Source organism: Pan troglodytes, chromosome 15, assembly GCF_028858775.2.
Source record: "Pan troglodytes isolate AG18354 chromosome 15, NHGRI_mPanTro3-v2.0_pri, whole genome shotgun sequence".
NCBI lineage: Eukaryota > Metazoa > Chordata > Mammalia > Primates > Hominidae > Pan > Pan troglodytes.
This window is the reverse complement of record NC_072413.2, coordinates 32,899,473-32,907,221: the sequence shown is the minus strand read 5'-3', so window position 1 is coordinate 32,907,221 and position 7,749 is coordinate 32,899,473. Positions and strand designations below refer to the sequence as shown.

The window sequence follows — 7,749 nt, the reverse complement described above, 5'->3', positions numbered from 1 at the left end:
GCTTATTGCTCCTAGGCTACATACCTGTACACCATGTTACTGTACTGAATACTGTGGGCAGTGGTAACACAATGGTACTTGTGTATCTAAACACATCTAAAAACAGAAAAAGTGCAGTAAAAATATGGTGTTATAATCTTTTTATTTATTTATTTATTTATTTATTTATTTTTGAGACGGAGTCTCATTCTGTTGCCCAGGCTGGAGTGCGGTGGTGTGATCTTGACTCACTGCAACCTCCACCTCCCAGGTTCAAGCGATTCTCCTGCCTCAGCCTCCCGAGTAGCTAGGATTATAGTCGTGTGACACCACACCAAGCTAATTTTTGTGTTTTTAGTAGAGACGGGGTTTCACCATGTTGGCCAGGCTGGTCTCGAATTTCTGACCTCAGGTGATCCGCCCACCTCGGCCTCCCAAAGTACTGGGGTTACAGGCGTGAGGCACCACGCCCGGCCTATGGTGTTATAATCTTATGGGACCACTGTTGTATATGTGGTTTGTGGTTCACTGAAATGTTGTTATATGGTGCATGCCACTATATACACACACACACGCACACATATGTGCACACACACACATGCACACACACGTGCACACACACGCGCATGCACACATGGACATATATGTATAAGTATATAGCTCTATATATGTATATATACATATATGGGCATATGTGTGTATATATGTGTGTGTATATGTATAGTATACACAATTTGCCCCGTGAAGGAGGCACTGATGAATACAGAGGCATTCCTGATTATTCAGGTGGTGTGAGCAAGGGAAAGTAAAGTACTAACTGCTGATGGCTGAAAAGAGGTTTGAGGTGCTCTTGCCAACTAACAAGAGAATTTTTGCCCGAATAACTAGAATGAGTAGAGCATTCACAATCCATGGTATTAATATGGTTTGAAAGCAGTGTGAGTATGTCATAGCAGAGGGGGACGTGGCATGCAGTCTCTATTGTCTTGCGTCTCTGTGGTAAACACTTCTCAGTAGATACTGAATAATCAGGGTGAGATTATTAACCCATTCTTCATCTCTGAGAAATTAACCCCACAGCACTCCAGTTTACCAGTACAAACCTTACTGTAGAGTTGTCTACTGGACTGTGAATAAATTCATCGGGTTCTAATTTGCAAGTCGAACTCTAAAATTTTCAATCTTCTCGCCTTCAATTTATTTTGAAAACAGTCTATGCCCGAGTTATGACAAAGGAAGGGAGAATTATATTTTCACCCTCAAGTTGATGGAATAACTTTAAATGAAACACCCATATTCCACTTAGAGACGGTAGTATTGACTACTTTCCTATTCTTACGCCTCCTAATTCTTAAGTGGGGGTGGTGGGGCCTTTAACAGCTGCACATTTCCAACAAGTCCTCCCTAAATGGTGTCAAATGACTGGGAATGAAGTTTTGGTAACTCTGGATGATTTATGCAGCCACTTAGTCATCGTTGTTCCATCAGGGGAAACAATGAGAGGCTTTTGTTTGTGTTTCTGTGTGTAGGGTGTGAGGGACAAAGAGAAGCAAATATTCATATAATGAAACTTTGGTCCTCTTTTTTTCCTCTCAACAGAGGTCTTTATATTCAAATTACTATAAATATAACATAAAAATAGAATATATACTGCACCGTGGCTCTTTCTACATTGTTTTCATGTATTTGCCTAGAAAGCTGCTTTTTTTCCTTCTCTCTCTGTTTTTTTTTTTTTTTTTTTTTTTTGAGACGGAGTCTCTCTCGCTCTGTTGCCCAGGCTGGAGTGTAGTGGCATGATCTCGGCTCACTGCAACCTCCGCCTCCCGGGTTCAAGAAATTCTCCTGCTTCAGCCTCCTGAGTAGCTGGGATTATAGGCGTGCGCCACCATGCCCGGCTAATTTTTGGATTTTTAATAGAGACGGGGTTTCACCATGTTGGTCAGGCTGGTCTTGAACTCCTGACCTTGTGATCCACCCGCCTCAGCCTTCCAAAATGCTGGGATTATAGGCGTGAGCCACGGCGCCCGGTGCCTTCTCTGTTTTTCAAAAAAAAAAGTAATGCATGAATACATTCTAACCATAAAATAATCAAACATTATGGAAGTACGCAGAATAAAAAACCAATCTTCCTTCATTGCCCTCACCCAACCTCCACCCCCACCATCCAGCCCCTACAAAAAAGATCCTTAAAAAAAAAAAAAAAACCTCCATTGCCTTGGTTTTGGGCAGTTTCGTAAGAACAGAAGACATATTGCAAGCAACAGGAAAATTCTAAAATATGGAAAATCAGAAATCACTGCAAATGGACCCCACTGTGAAGCATACCCCCGCAAGTGCCAGGGATAATTGTGGCAGTGTTTGAATGCAGGTCGAGGTAGCTCCTCTGAAGAAAAGGCACATGGAGCCAAAAATATCTGGGTTTGCTTCTTTCTACCTCTGCCACTAGCTAGCTGAGTATCCTCGGGCAACTTTAGTTTTCCTAGCCATAAGGTAGACATGGTCACAGAGGCATGAAATGAGATTGTGTGTGCTGAACACCTGCCAAATGCCTGAATACTAGGTCTTCAGCAAATATTAGCTTTCCTCCAACCTCCAGAAGAACTTTGCTGCAACTGAGGCACCTAACAGTTTATTCCTGGTAAACTTCTAGTTATTTCTCGATGTCTGTAGGGAAATGATAATCCTATTTTGTACACTGGTTATAAAAGGTGAAAAAGAGCATGGTTTGCTGTCCTGCCAGGCTGCTCAGAGCATGTCAGTGTTTTGCAGGGTTAATTAAAGGCTGATATGAAAATAGGTCTCCACTACATTTGAGTTCAGGCAATGAATGTGGATTCAGACAAGAGTGCTGATGATTAAGAAATCCTAGTAGGCCAGATGTGGTGGCTCACGCCTGTAATCCCACACTTTGGGAAGCCGAGGTAGGTGGATCGCTTGAGCCCAGGAGTTCAAGACCAGCCTGGGTAACATAGGGAAACCACCACCGTCCCCGTCTCTACAAAAAAATTTAAAAAAAAAATTAGCCAGGTGTGCTAGGGTGCACCTGTATTCTCAGCTACTCAGGAGGCTGAGGTGGGAGGATTGATTGAGGCTTCAGTGAGCTATTATTGTGCCACTGCACTCCAGCCTGGGTAACAGAGCAAGGCCCTGTCTCAAAAATAAAAATAAATAAATAATAAAAGAAATCCTGGCCAGGCACAGTGGCTCATGCCTGTAATCCCAGCACTTTGGGAGGCCGAGGTGGGCAGACCACGTGAGGTCAGGAGTTTGAGACCAGCCTAGCCAACATGGTGAAATCCCGTCTCTACTAAAAATACAAAAATTAGCCAGGTGTGGTGGCGCACACCTGTAATCCCAGCTATTCGGGAGGCTGAGGCAGGAGAATCGCTTGAATTTGGGAGGCAGAGGCTGCAGTGAGCCGAGATCACACCACTGTACTCCAGCCTGGGCAACACAGGGAAACTCCATCTCAAAAAAAAGAAAGAAATCCTGATAATCATGGGTATATTATCTCCTGGAAACCTGTATCACTAGGTGACTCATTAAAAGAACAAATTTAATAATGGGGAACACTGATACAAGAACATTGGATTCTCATTATTATTTTAAATATGGAATATTTCACAAATGTGTGTGTCTGCCTGGGCAGGGTCAGTGCTAATCTCTGTATTGTTGCAATTTTTAATACACATGCTGTTGAAGTGAGCATGGATTATTGCTTTTAATAGACTATTTTCTTTTCTTTTTCTTTTTCTTTTTTTCTGAGGCAGAGTTTCACTCTGTCACCCAGGCTGGCATGCAGTGGCATGATCTTGGCTTGCTGCAACCTCTGCCTCCCAGGCTCAAGTGATCTTCCAGCCTCACCTTCCCGAGTAGCTGGGACTACAGGCACAAGACACCATGCTTGGCTAATATTTGTATATTTTTTTGGTAGAGACAGGGTTTTGCCATGTTACCCAGGCTGGTCTCTAACTCCTGAGCTCAAAGCAAATCTGCCTGCCTTGTCCTCCCAAAGTGCTGGGATTACAGGTGTGAGCTACCATTAATAGACTATTGTCTAGAGCAGTTCTAGGTTCACAGCAATATTAAGTTGAAAGTACAGAGATGGCCAGGCACGGTGTCTCATGCCTAGGCGGGTAGATCACTTGAGCTCAGGAGTTTGAGACCAGTCTGGCCAACACAGTGAAACCACATCTCTACTAAAATACAAAAATTAGCCAGCTGTGGTGGTTCACGCCTGTAATCCCAGCTACTCAGGAGGCTGAGGCAGGAGAATCACTTGAACCCAGGAAGCAGAGGTTGCAGTGAGCCGAGATTGTGGCATTGCACTACAGCCTGGACAACAAAGCGAGACCCTGTCACACACACAAAAAAAGTACAGAGATAACCCATATACTCCTTTCCTAGACATACATGCAGAGCCTTACCCACTATCAACATCTGCACCAAAGTAGTACCTTTGTTACAATTGATGAACCTATATTTACACATCATTATCACCCAAAATTCATAGTTTACATTAGGATTTAGGCCAGATGCCGTGGCTCATGCCTGTAATTCCAGCACTTTTGGAGGCTGATGGCGGCAGATCACCTCAGGTCAGGAGTTTGAGACCAGCCTGGCCAACATGGTGAAACCCCATCTCTACTTAAAAAAAAAATACAAAAATTAGCCCAGTGTGGTGGCAGGTGCCTGTAATCCCAGCTACTTGGGAGGCTAAGAGGTAATAGGTATGTGGTCCTATCTCATTGTTGTTTTAATCACTTGAACCCGGGAGGTAGAGGTTTCAGTGAGCCAAGATTACACCACTGCACTCCAGCCTGGGTGACAGAGCAAGACTCTGTCTCAAAAAAAAAAAAAAAAAAAAAAAAACAGATTAACTCTTAGTTTTGTACATTCTGCAGGTTTTAACAAATGTATAATGACATGTATTCATCATTATAGTATCATACAGTCTAGTTTCACTGCCCTAAAAATCCTCTATGCTCATTTTTCCCCAACCCCTGTATTTCTGGTTTTTCTTTTGTCTTTTTAATTTTTTCTAAGTTTTTCTTTATTTTTAATATTGAAACATTTTCGGCCAGGCGCAGTGGCTCACGCCTGTAATCCCAGCACTTTGGGAGGCTGAGATGGGTGGATCACCTGAGGTCAGGAGTTTAAGACCAGCCTGACCAACATGGTGAAACCCCGTCTCTACTAAGAATACGAAATTAGAAAAATTAGCCAGGCATGGTCTCGGGCACTTGTAATCCCAGCTACTCGGGAGTCTGAGGCAAGAGAATCCCTTGAACCCAGGAGGCGGAGGTTGCAGTGAGCTGAGACTGTGCCATTGCACTCCAGCCTGGGCAACAAAAGTGAAACTCCATCTGAAAAAAAAAAAAATTTCTTTCTTTCTTTCTTTTTTTTTTTAGAGACAGTCTCACCAGGTTGCCCAGGCTGATCTCAAACTCCTGGGCCTAAGTGATCCTCCTGCCTCAGCCTACCAAGTAGCTGAGACTACAGGCACACACGATTATGCCTGGCTGCCTTTTCTAGAATGTCATATAATTGGAAACATACAATAGGTAGCCTCCCTTTAGATTGGCTTCTTTCACTTAGTAATATGGATTTAAGGTGACTCCATGTCTTTTCATGGCTTGATAACTCATTTATTTTCAGTGCTGAATAGTATTCCATTATCTGGATGTACCACAGTTTATCCATTCACCTACTGAGGACATTTTCATATTGCTTCCATGTTTTGACCATTATGGACAAAGCTGCTATAAACATTGATGTGCACGTTTTCATGGGGACATAAGTTTTCAACTTATTTGGTAAATACCTAGGAACACAATTGCTGTATCTTATGGTAAGACGTTTAGTTTTGTAAGAAACAGCCAAACTATTTTCCAAAGGGGCTGTATCATTTGGCATTCCCAACAGCAATGAATGAGAGTTCCTGTTGTTCCACATCCTCACCAGCATTTGGTGTCCTCATTGTTGTGATTTTTGCCATTCTAATAGGTATGTGGTCCTATCTTGTTGTTTTAATTTGCGTATCCCTAGTGACATATGAAAATCTTTTCATATGCTTATTTGCCATCTGTGTATTTTCTTTGGTGAGTTTGTTCTGATCTTTTGCCCATTATTTAATCGGGTTATTTTTCTTATTCTTGTGTTTTAAGAGGTCTGTATATATTTTGAATAACAGTCATTTATTAGATAAGTCTTTTGTAAATAGTTTTTCCCAGTCTCTGGCTCATCTTCTCATTCTCTTGAAATTATTTTACAATTATTTGTAAATGTTGATTAACGTGGCTATTTGGGAATTCAGAAGCCTCGGTTTTCATTACCAAGAAAATGTTCTACAGTCATCCAACAGGCGAGCTCTTAATAAGCTGAAAATATCGGCCTGGCAGGGTGGCTCACGCCTGTTAATCCCAGCACTTTGGGAGGCCAAGGCGGGTGGATCACTTGAGGTCAGGAGTCGGAAACCAGCCTGGCCAACATGGAGAAACCTTGTCTCTACTAAGAATACAAAAATTAGCTGGGCGTGGGGGCTGGCACCTGTAATGCCAGCTACTCGGGAGGCTGAGGCAGGAGAATCGCTTGAACCTGGGAGGCGGAGGTGGCAGTGAAGTGAGCCGAGATAGCGCCACTGCACTCCAGCCTGAGCGACAGAGCGAGACTCCATCTAATAATAATAACAACAACAACAACAACAACAACAACAAGCTGAAAGTATCTTTCTGGAGATAAAGATTAAGGCACTGACCCCCAACTTCTAGAGGGATCCACTTGCATTTTCTGCAGTCTATAAAGCCTAGAGTGCCCTCTGCTGGTTACCTTCTGAAAACCAGGCAGTCGATGGTTTCAACTCATTTTTTTGAAATAACATCATAAGTAATAACCCTTACTCTCCTGTGATTTCTTTATCAAGTGACCTTCTGAAGGCTTATCTCAAGGAGAGAAAAATGACTATTCTTTAGTAACAACTTGATTCCTTGGTCAGAAGTGTGTTTTATTCCACCCCACCAGCCTGTGGAAGAAGAAAAAGAAAAAAAAGTGTGTCTGATACATCTGCAGCATGTATAGAATTTTTTAAGTGTGTCTAAGATACATTTTATCTTATTTTATTTTATTTACTTTTTAGAGACAGAGACTTGCTCTGTTGCCCAGGATGGTGTGCAGTGGCGCAATCATAGCTCACTAGAGCCTCCATCTCCTGGGCTAAAGCTATCCTCCCACCTCACCCTCCCAAAATCCTGGGAATATAGGTGTGAGCCACTGTGCCTGGCCAGATACCATTTGAAATGTGATCAATATGTCTGTTGGTTCCCAAAATCTAAAGTAATTAGCATTTTAGAAGAATAAATTAAAGTAGCCCAGCCCAGGCATGGTAGCTCACACCTGTAATCTCAGTGCTTTGGAAGGCAGAGGTAGGAGGATCACTTGAGCCCGGCAGTCCAAGACCAGCCTGGGCAACATAGTGATACCTCGTCTCTACTAAAAATTTAAAAATTAGCCAGTTTGGCTCTGTGTCCCCACCCAAATCTCATCTCCATGTGTAATCTCCATGTGTTGAGGGAGGGAGGTGATTGGATCAAAGGGGCGGTTTCCCCCATGCGGTTCTTGTGATAGTGAGTTCTCAAGAGATCTGATGATTTTCCGAGTGTTTGGAAGTTCCTCTTCCTTCTCTCTCCTGCCACATTATGAAGAAGGTACCTTACTTCCCCTTCGCCTTCTGCCATGCTTGTAAGTTTCTTGAGGCCTCCCCAGCCATGCAGA

The 7,749-nt window shown here is 42.9% G+C and overlaps 1 non-coding gene across 1 annotated transcript; it reads right to left on the bottom strand.

Annotated features, from left to right (window-relative positions):
• Positions 1 to 3,584: 3,584 nt before the first annotated feature.
• On the bottom strand, positions 3,585 to 3,688 carry LOC112205414 (U6 spliceosomal RNA). The gene has a single exon (XR_002939379.1). It is a non-coding gene; the product is annotated as a U6 spliceosomal RNA (small nuclear RNA).
• Positions 3,689 to 7,749: the final 4,061 nt, after the last annotated feature.